Source organism: Anopheles gambiae, chromosome 3 (genome assembly GCF_943734735.2).
Source record: "Anopheles gambiae chromosome 3, idAnoGambNW_F1_1, whole genome shotgun sequence".
Lineage (NCBI taxonomy): Eukaryota > Metazoa > Arthropoda > Insecta > Diptera > Culicidae > Anopheles > Anopheles gambiae.
Genome location: NC_064602.1, coordinates 79,440,565 through 79,453,105, shown reverse-complemented (window position 1 = coordinate 79,453,105; position 12,541 = coordinate 79,440,565). Strand labels below are relative to the sequence as shown.

Sequence of the window (12,541 nt, the reverse complement as noted above, 5' to 3'; positions counted from 1 at the left end):
TGGGTGTGCGTTGGTGACGATTGTTTAACAACACGACCAATCTGCGGTTCAGCCAATGCGGCGGGGACTCCACTGACTTCAAACGAGTGGTATTTTCCGGGTAAAATTTATTACCACTTTTCCAGCAGCGGCAGGCCACCCTACCGTACGACACGGAGTTTGGCGAAGGGGAAAGAAAAATCCACAAACCGATGGTTGCGTCAGTTAACGATTTGCACGCGGGAAGAGGAGCAATAAAGTTGCCAACGGCAGCTTAGCACAGGAAAACCGAGCTACACACAGAACACTGCTGTGCAGCAATGCTGGTGCAAAGGTATTCCGCCCGCCCGCACCACCGGGAAGCCAAGAATTTCGGTTACGAGTGGAAAAGATACGCCTTGCTGTGACTCTTGTGCGCCAGATTGTTATCGAGGGTTATATTGGCTTTCTTCCTTTGCGAGGGTGCATATTCCCTCTCTAGCTCCCAGTCTCTTGCTGTCGGGGCGAATGAGAAACCACTCGGAACGGTCCCTCGGAGTAATCTTGTAGCTGGGTGCTACCGTGTAAACTCGCGAAGGCAAACGGCGGCTCCCTTGGTACTGTACTGCGAAAGCTAAACGAACCGCGCCGTACCGATAAATCTATTGCCATAAAAATGCCATCAAGTACGGGGTCTTCCCGTTTCGTGTGGGTTATTTGGCCGCACAAATTCGCGGAGGGAAAACGGTGCTGTAAAACTAAATTTGCTGCTTGTGCGAACGATTGCGGCTGTGGGGATGGTATCACATTGACCTAAAGAGTGTATATGGAGCAGGAGCTGGTGTAGGTTTGGGTCTGTGTGTGTATTTGTTTGTTATTGGAGTCAAATTTCATCCGTAGAAAAACACGTGAAGTATCATTAGAAGGATGGCATGTTTGGCAGATACCCAAGACCGTTGCGGTAATGTGCTGTGCTCGTTAATGATTTAAAACACGCCCAGTGTTCGGTATTTCTGGGGAAAAAGGTATCAGGCTTAAATTTTAGTGTTGTTTTTTTTTCTACGAAAAACGTTTTACGAGACAATTTGAAAATGCCTCTTTAGGAGTTTTCTTTTTTTGTGTCCTATTGTACATGCCTTTACTACAAACAATTCCGGCATCTTCTGTCAAGTAGCGAATTAAATTTTAAGAACGGATTTGGCATATTACAACTGCAGTCTGGATTTTTTTCCATACATAAATGACAGTTACATTCTGCGTTATTGGATTTTGATAGTTGTTGTTTACATATCATCTTCAAAACGTATTATTCTACGGATTTCGACGACATAAGAGAGTTATAACACTTTTTTACATTGTATTCCATGAAACAGAATATACATGTTTGAAGACATCTATCCTGTAGGCTCTAACGAACCTGTAACAATAATCATTTGCTATCATTTTTTCAGACTGAAAGCTTAGCGCTTGACGCTTATAACTATGTGACGTAATTGCTGGCGAAAAATGTCAAACTCTATATTTAAAAAAAAAACTCAGTTGAAATCGTTAAACTCCTCTTTGTTGGAGTAAGGCTGTCATTCTACTTTAGACACGTCTAATCAGGCAGCAGACAAGGTGTAGTAATCTACTGCCTCAAAGCCGACACGAAAACGAGCAGATAATATACACTTACCATTTCCCAATCAATCTTTCGTCATAAAAATCGGGAGCAGCTGGTAACACCTGTACAGGCAGCTTTTTCATGTTCAAAACTATGAGAACACCTAACACTAACGGCCTGTGTGTATATTTTCTGTTTTCTTTTCTATTTCGCTCGGAAAATCTGCATTTTAGGAAAAGGGTTCCCAGTGCTGAATTGTTATGCTTTCTAAAAGGACTCCCCCCCGAAAAACAAGAATGTTGTAGCAGCTGAGAATGTTTTGCAAATCTTAGGATTTAATCGAACGGATCTCATTCTCTCGAGCCACCACGATCACCAGGGTCAGCTGCCTCCCGGTTCCGTTTGGGAGAAAATAACAAACCAAACACACAAAAGTCCTACCACTGGTGCCTCGGCTGTCGAAGGCTCTTTCAGAGGATGGAAGATTTATGCTGCAAAGCTTGCTGTTGGAAAATCCGCCTCCTCCCCTCTCTCGCCTATACTACAAGAGCATCGACAAGTTTGGGGCAACAAAAGGGTTAGAAATTGTTTCCTCGATATTTTGTGCCAACTCCGTAAACTGGCCAACAACAACAGCAGCAACTCTTGGGACGATGGGAAGCAAAACAAAGCAATCGCCTCCACCCGGGAGAGAGTGGATGCGTATGCGTGGGAGCCATCGGGTAAATGAAATAGTGCGGCTTCTCTATGGGTACACCGGTGCGCTTCGGTCTCCCAACCCCAAACGCATAGTTTTGGTTGCAAGTTGTTGAAAGTTTTGGTTTAGCTTTCGGGAAGGTCGGTTTGCTGCAAAAGGGAGAAACATTTCTCGGAAGGTCTAAGTTCTGCGCTTGGGTACCGGTTCATATATTATGCTCTCTCATTCTCCATTGGCCAAGAGGGAGCTTTGAAGGTGTTTTGGGGTTGAACAGTACTTTCGCCACGGTACAAATGAATGCTCATAACACGTAATTGATTAATGGTGAAGTATTTTTACCTGCTTTTGTGTGATTAATGTAATGGTTTCGATGGTCCTGATTACAACAATCACAATCGGCAGCAATTAGGGACGATAAAGCACTGCAGACAAAAGCACAAAAACACAAATTAAATGCTACCTATACAAACTAAAAATACCCAAACCGGTTGTGTTTCACTTTATTTATGTTGGTTTCCTTTTTTCGTTTACAGCTTGATTGATGATCCGGTGGAGGTAAATTCGAACGTCAGCCCCGTACCTTGCGGTAAGTAATTAAACAAACACACTCGCGAAGGGTTCTTGGCCGCTGGCGATCAACTCGCCTAGACCCAGCTAGTCTATCGTGATTGGAGACGGTTTTGCCGTAGAACAATATCAAAAATAACGAAAACCCAAAACACCCACCCGAAAGCTTCGTGCTAAATTAACATGATCCTTGCGTGCACGATGGGGCAAGTCTCGCCCTACCCCGTCGACTCCGATTGCGCAACGTCCTTGGCGTTCGTGATGGAGTGCGATAAAATGAAGCTTCTCCTCCCTCGCTTTCAGTATAAAAACAATCGAATTTTGATTTTGGGGTGCGTTGAATCCTTAAAACAATTCACCGAAAGCTCTAGGCTAGGTGTGCAAGGTTCCTCAGTGAGCTTATCGCTCGTGTCAAATTTTGGGTGATGGTAAATGGTACCACGACCACGATTCAATTAATCCTGGGTTGCATGGAAAAGCGAGCGTAGTGTTGAGTGTGTAGCTTTTTTATTTAATTCAAAGGTAAATTAAAATAAACATACAAGGTCGTGTACCGCCTCATGCTGTGGCCTTTTTTAACAAGCTGCTAAAGATGGGGTTCCTCCCGATTTTGTTTTAGAAACATTCAATGGTTCAATGCTAGCAAACACGCGCTGCTCCACCACAATCAGTGTCGATTCGAGCATAATTTATTCCGCTCATGTTTCCGTGCACTTGTCATCTTCAGCTCGCGAACTTTCGTGACAACCCGATAATTAGTCTTCGAGCGCCCGTGTGTATGACCGGCATCACGACTACGTTGACCGTGGCGTTTACAGCACGCCTCGCCATCGGATTCCATCATATCCGCCAACGCTATCCAAGCGGTCGCGTACGGAATAGTAATGCTGGCCTGCTGGCGGCACTGTGTGTGTGTATGAAATGACGCTTTTACGAAAAGCAGTCAACCGGCCGCGCACGCAATCTTTCGATAATGCGAACAAAGCGTCGCAACAAACGGGGCCCGCTTGCTTGCACTGTCCTCGTTGGCGCAGGTTCAGAAGTCAGCTGGACGGGACCGTACGGTTTACCTCAAGGACGCGCGTACCGACGGCGCGTGTCGCAATGTTTGTTTGTCGCCTGGTTTGGCCAAGAGCTTGGATGTGTGCCCGGCAAAGGTGGTAGAATTTTTGTAGCGCAATGGCGCCACAAGCGACCCGTAGTGGCCCGGAAGGGTCCGAGGTAGGTTGACGGTCGTACACGTAAATAGTAGCCGTGTAACAAATCCCACTGACTGTTACCCGTTTGTCGAGGCAATCGATTCCATTTGCTAGGCATTGATCGATGAAATTATGTACACAATACTTTTTTGGGGAGGTGTTTCGAAAGAATTGTGGTGACATCCTTAAGAGGAATAACATTACGTTATTTAAATGGGGAGTATTTCATCATATGGTTGACATCCAAATTGGTAGTACTTTGTTCTTTTGCTTGAATATGAAATACTTCAAGCTTCAAAGATTTAGCTTGTATCGATCGATCTGAATCCGGTGCAAGTCGTAGTTAGAGACAGAGAGAGTTTCGCTATATAAAACAGGGGAGATGAGAAATTCGATCTTGAATTTGAGACTTACCTGACAATGTGCTGTCTTGTCAAAATTCGTCTGATTTTGAATCCAAATCGTATTCAGTTTTTAGGAATCGGAATGGGATCCACGACTCCACTTCGAATTACCCATCATTACTTTTCAGTCTCTGAGTACCTGACATGTCAGCCACGGAAGAATTTTTAGTTTTGGTTTTGGTTCTTAGCGTTTATTAAGACATAATCTGAATTATGTTACAAGTTGTCCAGATTCATTATCTATCACGGTATCTTCAATAATTGCACATTCTTGCTTCGTTATCTTTAAACTAATATCTCGGCAACTTAGAAGTCTTGACTTCAAGATATCCCATTCCTATTGAGGATTGTTTATGAAATCCTTAGACTCGCCAGATTCATGCCGCATGCTTTTTAATATTCAAGCTTTGTTTACATATAATGCAAACCATTCTATTTTGACTTGTACCTAATAACATTAAGCTGTGGCACTGTTCCTTTGGTATGTCACCAAAGTAAAATATCAAGGATCCAGATTGGATTCATTATGAATTCTCAACTATTCTAATAAGGGAAAAATAGTCATGCGTGCAAATTGGAACCATATTGATAATAAAGAACCAATCTTAAGACTGATGATATAATTATCCCCAGGAATACTCACTTGCAAGTATTTATTATATACACTACAAGATAATTGGGATTTCAGAGCTAAAACCTTGCCGTCTTCAGTAGCAATGTCTGGTGGACACGGTAATTCTCAAACTTTGTTCTCCCTAAACAACTCCGTAATTATTATGTTCTAATAACTATGGACCTATTTTACTTGCTTGCGTGCACAAAATTTGTTCAAGGTAAACCCCTCCATTGCCTCACACGGTTACGCAACACGCCGCAGCAAGATGATCTGAAATGATTCACCTGGGAAGGAAGTGAATGGATATTCTAATTCCTCTCCCGCCTGTGCATCCAATGGATTTGGTCCGTCAGTCACCCCGAGAAGATGAGCACACATACACACGCACACACAACAACACATATTGGTTTCGTTTCGTGCCCACGGTCAAGGTGTTCTGTTCTTGGTTCGATCATTAATCGTCCATCTATCACACATCGAAGCGTCTCTTGCCTTCGCGGCTAGGGCCCATCGTCGACCATCTTAATTAATCAACGACAGTGCGCTCGACCTGGCAGTAGGTAGAAGCACCGCCGAGTCCCACACTTAATTACTTCCTTTGTTCTCATCGGCTCGAATCTGCCACTCGCCACGATAAACGACACCTTCACGGGTCGCGGTTTAATCGCTGGACACGCGAGATTCTTTTCCCCCGCCACAGCTGTGTGCCCCCAAAGTCGATGTTGTGGGAGGAATCGGCTCTGGAGGCACAGCAAGCAGAAACAAAACCTGTATTGTGGTCGTGCTCCATTCCTCCTATTTCCAACTCCTAACCAACACTCAGTTTTTCACCTGCTGATGCAGCTTGACTTGACTTGCCGCTGTGGTAGCAGCGTTGTTGCTGCTGCTCATGCCGGTACTGTCCGACTGGATATTACAAAGCGGGCGGCCCGCATTGTCTCGGGTCGTACGCAAATCCGTGTACGCCAGAGCACTATCTCACACCGACCACAAAGACTCCCGGGGCTGCTCAAGATGCATTTTCTATCCGCCTGCGTGCAATTGCAACCTGAGAACGCGAGACTGCAGTTACGTTATATAACCCACCGCTTGCCGCTTGTGCTGCCCCCGTGGGCTGTTGCCGGTGCAAACATGCCAACTGCTCGAAACAATGCCAATAAATTAACCCTTCTCCTCCGCGTCAGGGTCAACGGTTGAGATCCGTATGGATTAAGGGCGCGAGAACGGGGCGGCAAACGCGGCTGCTGCTGTTGGATTTTGGGACAGATTTTCCGGATAGCTGGGACTGGGACCGAGCTAGACACTAGCAGCAGCAGCAGCAGCAGTAACTGCAAGCGCATGATTTTGATTGGCACGTTTAACTCACTGGGATGGGAGTTATGATATAGTATTTTCCTCTGTGGTTGTGTTTGGTCGTGCGATTGGCGTAGTTGATAAACAGAAAGGAGCGCAAGAAAGGAGGAATAGTTTGATGTACTAATCCGTGCACTGATTATATGATCCGGCTTATCTAAAACTTTTTTTCTGAAGGATTTAGATAATTATGTTGATGCTACTTGTTCAAATTCCTCTTTTTAACTAAATTTATATCTCATATCCGTATTATGGAGTATTGCTCGGGTCATATTGCTAAATTATACCAATATTCATGAAGACGAATTCACTTGAATTCATGCGAACTAATACTACTTGTGTATGTATTTGTTACCAATACCAATGTTAGCAATAGCACGTAACTAAAATTCAATGGTCCACTATTTTTAATGCATCGAGCATGCGATATAACGTTATCAATTGAGTCCATCAATCCTTGCAGTAAGATATACTCTTTTCTACACTTGCATTTTGGAAGTTATTAGCTTGAACAAGTCCCTACTGGATCTTCGTCACTGTACGTTAGCAAGATTTACTTGTCTATTGCTACACATGTTCTCTGTCCCGTATCAAATGGATGAGTGTTTCTACGGAGTGCCATCCATTATTGCAGAGCGATGCACAGTTGACATCAAAAGCATTTCCCGAAGCCAGTCACAGCTAGCCCTGCTGGTGGTGCTCTCTTACATCTACAACTTTCAGAAAGGACAAATTCAATAACTACCGACAGCTGCAATAAGAGTATGATTCCCTTTGGTGCTGAAACAATTTTATTTACACCCCCTAAATTTCAACCATCAATCACACACCAGTTGGCACATTTACTGCCCGGTTGCTCTTGCAGTTCGTGTAAATATTTGAAGCAATCGCACTCCGGAGTAACGCTCCGAACGCCCCGGAGTGACAGTTTGAGCATTGAGCGATCGGATCTTCTTGGCTAGAGTAGAGTAGTAGGGTGGTGTGCAAATGAAGCAGTGCACAAGCGAAGGTCCCTCGTTCCTTCACAGTCCATACATATCCGGATACACTCTGTGTCGTGATATCGAACTAGGAAAACTTTGAAGTGTGCTCAGCTTTTTTTCCACTTTGTTCATTCCTTTCGAACAAAAATTGTTATCCAACCAAGAGTAAGCGTTCTGGCTAACGAGAAAAAAAGAAGAATGTGAATATCAAACACCAGCGCTAGTGGAAATGGGGAGAGCGAAACGGGCCCTGCTCTGTGATGATAGGTAAAGGTGTATGCAGCAGTAGTTGTATCAGTGTCGAACGGTTTCACTAAGAACATCCTGTTTGCCGACGGGAAGAGGAGGCAGCAAAAGAAAATCTAAAGCTAGTTCGAAAAAACGGTATGCAATTCTGAGTTTTTTCTCCTCCTTTTGCTGTGCGACGGCTCAGCAACATCCGTTTCGCCTTTGGTGTTCGGGTTGATCCCTGTTTAATGGAAAGTTTGAGAAGGGTCGCTCCGAGCGGGCATAGAACCAGCCGGTGAAACACACTCAAACAACGAGATCACTGTTTTCATCCGCCTTTCGCGTAACATTTCTTGCGATAGTTATAAGTGCACTTGGCAAAAGACAACGAGGCGACGACTTGCGAGGACGTCTTTGCTGCTTCTTTTCGCAACGCAACGGATGTAGTAGATTGAGATGCAAAGAAAAAATCGTATCCTGCCGAGAAGCAATGTACCAACAATCAACAAAAAATTGAGAAGGGGGCAACAATCTTTCTCACCTCCTCAACATAAGCAATCATCCAGCCAATGCACGGGAGCATGTGCACTGTGTTGTCGGTCTTGTGCATCTTGCCTTGCATCTTCAATGGACGTGGTGGAGAGAGGGCACCCGGTGGAATCTTCATAAATTTTTAATAATATCTCCCAAGTCCCCTCCAGCGTCTTTTTGCTCGTTGTTTACCTCTGCAACTTTGTGTACCAAGCGCCAGGACACAGCTGCATGGTGCTGCTGCAAAATGTAAGTCTCGTCTCGTTTTTCTCCCTCGCATCAAAACGCCTTACCCGTGGCCAACTAATATCTACGATGTGTCTTACGGCAGGACCCTATGAACTCGGCAAGCGAACTCGGCAGCACAAAATGTAGGCAGAAAGCAATCCGGATGTCTTCCTGAAGAAGCATGAAAAAACCGGTGTTGTCATATTTCATAGCGATTCGTTAAAGCCCCCATGGGATGCATGGAGACAGACTGAGAGAGAGAGAGAGAGAGAGAGAGAGAGAGAGTGGCTGAAGTTGTCAAGCTCTGCTGGTTGTCGAGAAGAGGAAATGTTGTCAGCTTATGACGTGAAGATGTTTGATCTACGTGATTGAAGTGATTGGAGACCCGTACCCGGAGCTGTCAACCTGTGTGTATGATGTCGCCTTCGCTCCGATAGGCGGTAAAGGTAGATGATTGAGCAGTCACCGGAATCATCATCAGCAGCTGCAACAACCTTTTCAATGGTTTGCTTGGGGTCACGTGTCCCTGAACGAGACTTCGGGGGGAATAGAGAGTAGACAAGCATTCGGATGTTGGTTTTAAGCAGCGGCAACCGACCTGTTGAGCGGATTTTAATCCAGAGAGGTTAGGCACAGCGACACGACAACGATGTCATTTGTAGCTTTGACCGCGTTATCTAACACGCGCTGTGGAGGATCCGATTACCCAGGGGAGGGAGTTGTTCTATTCCAGATGTGCCATACATCAACCTGCTTACGTGGCGCTAGTGTTCTGGTTGCGTTGATTAGGCCGAGCGATTGGAGGAACCTGCAATGTTCTAGGCTTGGGAAGTTCCCGAAGATGAGATTGTACCATGCACCACACTCCATTCACTTTAATCAGCCCGTGTGACCTGTGTTGTTTCACGTGGGGATGAGTACGCAACCGACCGGCAGATCCCGCTTGCCACATTCTCAGTGCAGTATTTAAAAGCCGCCAAGTCATCCTCCGAGATGAGACTCTTCCGAACGTCTTCTGCGACGTTCTCTTTCCGAAATCAATTACTCGAGACCATTGCGCGTTGCGTGCGCTTGATAGACTTTCGATTCGGGCCGTTGGTCCAAATGTTGTTGTGAGTGTTTAGCGAGCTCCCTTGTTGTCCACCGCACTCCCGCTCCTTCCCCTTTCATTAATCTTGGGCCATTGGGCCGGCAGAAACCGGTTAAATAGAATTTGATTTGTTCTTTGACTTTGAATCGAACCTGCCGCACTGCTGCGGCAAGGTGAAACAGGTTCCCAGGTCCGGTCGGTTTGTGTGTATGTGTGTGTATGAATGCACCCTTTAAATCCATTTTATTTCCAAACCCCCCTTGGGTGCAGCGTTGCATCCGACGCGCCACCTACTCCATGTTTCGGGTTAGCCACTCGCGCTCTCTCGGATCCCATTCCTTCCAGGAGCGGCTAGGGTAGGAGCTTGCTCTGGTAATGACACTAAAAAACAAACGACTCAATCTTGCGCCCCTTCGCCGCAGCAGTCCCCCGGAGCACCTGGGTGCACTAACTTCCTTCGTGCGGTCAGAGCAGTGCGACCGGTTGTTGCACCTCGCAGTCCGTGGTGCAACTAAACCGAATGTACGCGGGTGGGCGAGATGCTGCGGTGAATGTGCCTCATGGGCGAGTTGCTGTTTGTTGGACGGCTGCTGGAGTTTGTGGTTTTGTGCCAACTGGGGGTGGGATGTTGTTGTTTTTTTTTTTTCGTCTGCACCGATACAAACCCGGCAGCAGCGCTCATTGCAGGTGGTTGTACCTGCTCTGGTCCGTCAGGCAGAATGTGGTTTCGATTGGTTTGCCGATTAGATTGGCGATTTTTACATTTCCTTCTTTTGCTGCACAAACTTGCAGTGGCGGCAGTGCGCGCTAGAATGGTTTGAATCAAAATGTATTCAAAAATTTGCAATCTACATCACAAACTCTAACACCTGATTTGTAGCTTGTTTGAAGAAGTGCATTATTTTAGTAAAAAAAAATTACAAAACTAGCTTTATAAGAGCTTTATAAGAGTTTAATAATTATTAAACGGAGTGGAATAATTTAAAGCACCCAATTAAAGGAAACTTTAACTGTGTAGCGAGTAGTAGAGTTGGGTACAACTCGAGTGAAATATTTCATTACAAGATTGATTTACATTTAATTAGGTACAAATAGTTACTCGCAAAAACGAGCTAAAACTATGTAGCTACTAGCATGCGTTCTATGAAGTGAAATGCTATGGTTGAAAGATGGAATATGCAAGTTATCGAGTCGAGTCGCTTCTCTTCGGAGGTTGCTTACAGACTGAGTTTATTCTACAAAAATATCCGTTACATATGTGGTTCACGCATACTTATAATTAAACCAAACACTATCAACGCAATACTGCTTAGCTCTATATCTAATAACCTATACAAATACTAATAAGATATTTACAGTGTGGTAACTTGCATGAGAAAAGTTTCAGATATAAGATCAGATTTCCATATCTAATAAGAATATTATATTCATGCTTGCTTTCATTATAGGAAACGTGGACTCAATTTCAACAGAATAAATTTCTGGATATAAACTTATTCTGGCTACAGCCCTATCATGTTCGATGCTGGTGGAAGATTTTTAGTTAATTAGAATTAAGATATCATTAACAACTCGTTCTATATGTTGTGAAAATTTTGAATCCAACATTAAACAATTTATTGAGGTTACTCTGTTAAGCAAGTTTATATTATCGCTTATCTGTAAGGAACATTTGCTAGCAGTTTCTTTACTTTATTGAACTGTAATGAAGATATAATAATGTATTGTGATGATGAATTTTACATTAGAAAGAATGCTTACCGTTCAAATATAAATGTGAGAGTTGTCGCTTTCGCGCAATTGTTTTTTTTAAATAAAGCTAAAGCCTGAACCGGAATTAATTTGACTTTCCTCCATTTCAGAAATATGTTTTTTTGTTTTTTGTTTTTGTTGTTTGTTTACGTGCAAAAAATAAGGAATAATAATATAATGCTGTTGTGCCCATTAATAAACAAAATTAAACACGCTGTATGACATGAAACATCTTACCTTTAACGTCATTTGCTATTGTACCGTTTAAAAAAATGCTAAACAAAAAAACAGATTGACGATATTTGACTCGTTTCCGCTGTCATTCGGACATTTCAAACGTTTTCACTCCGATGAATAAGTAAAGTGTCACCGTCAGGTGGAATGAAATGTGCCATGGTTTTGTTGGTTTAATTCAACGAAATTTCGTTACCAAATCGCGATGGTGATTTGATAAGTGAACAAAAAGTGTGCAAATAAGTGATGAACATTTTACGTTATTTTTACGATAACTACGGAACACGGAATTTAAATGTTGGTTTTTATTTTAATCAATCTTTCAAATAACTCTGATCTACTGAAGAATGTTATGTAAAACAATTTCCGGCCGATCGAAATTCCTCTGTTTCTTTTTCCGCTAAAATTAACCTTCAAATCAAATCCATCCATCACCATTTCGAGCGTTGTGGTACAATGAATAATCCAAACATTCTTTAGCAATAACAAGATAAAAAGAAGGATCAAACGTTTTATGCTCTCCTCACATAACTTCCCAAACATACAACACACTCTATCTCTCTCTCTCTCTCTCGTGCATCAGTCTAAAAATTCCTCAAATCTAAATTTCAAATACGTTCCCATACAGCAAGCTGCAAGCACACAAATTGCTGCCCTTTCCTATTCGCATTTTTGCTAAATGGCCCATTCTTTCGAATTCATATTTCACGCGCTCAACTGTACCTCCCGATCAGTGGGAGGTAGGGGAGTCACTCCCATAATAGCAAGCACGCGACGAAAAAAAAAGAATGCCCATTTTCATATTTTAGCGCAATTTCTTTGTCAAACTGCAACGACAGTATAAAGTAAGGAGTAAAAAAAAACACACACACACACACACACACACTTAGAGTGAAATTATAATATGAATGGCATGTAATTGTATTTGACAAAGCAACCGGTCAGTGTTGGAGCCCGGTGAGAGAGTGAGAGAAAGAGTCGCCAGTTACCGCTGTTTTTTAAGGGTTTTGCTATGTTTTTGCCCTGCCCTCCGTAGTGTGGTGGTTCAGAGAAAATGGTTCCCCCACACGCGACGCAAATGGTGTGTAGAACGTAGTA

General features: G+C 43.6%; 1 protein-coding gene across 1 annotated transcript in view; it reads left to right on the top strand.

Annotated features, from left to right (window-relative positions):
- The window catches only part of LOC1270584 (Ig-like and fibronectin type-III domain-containing protein 1), a 114,742-nt gene that overhangs the window by 41,499 nt on the left and 60,702 nt on the right, over nt 1-12,541 (top strand). Inside the window, exon 3 of the mRNA XM_061653458.1 lies at nt 2,792-2,844. The gene's annotated coding sequence lies outside the window, so the exon portion shown is untranslated. The remainder of the gene's footprint in view (nt 1-2,791; nt 2,845-12,541) is intronic.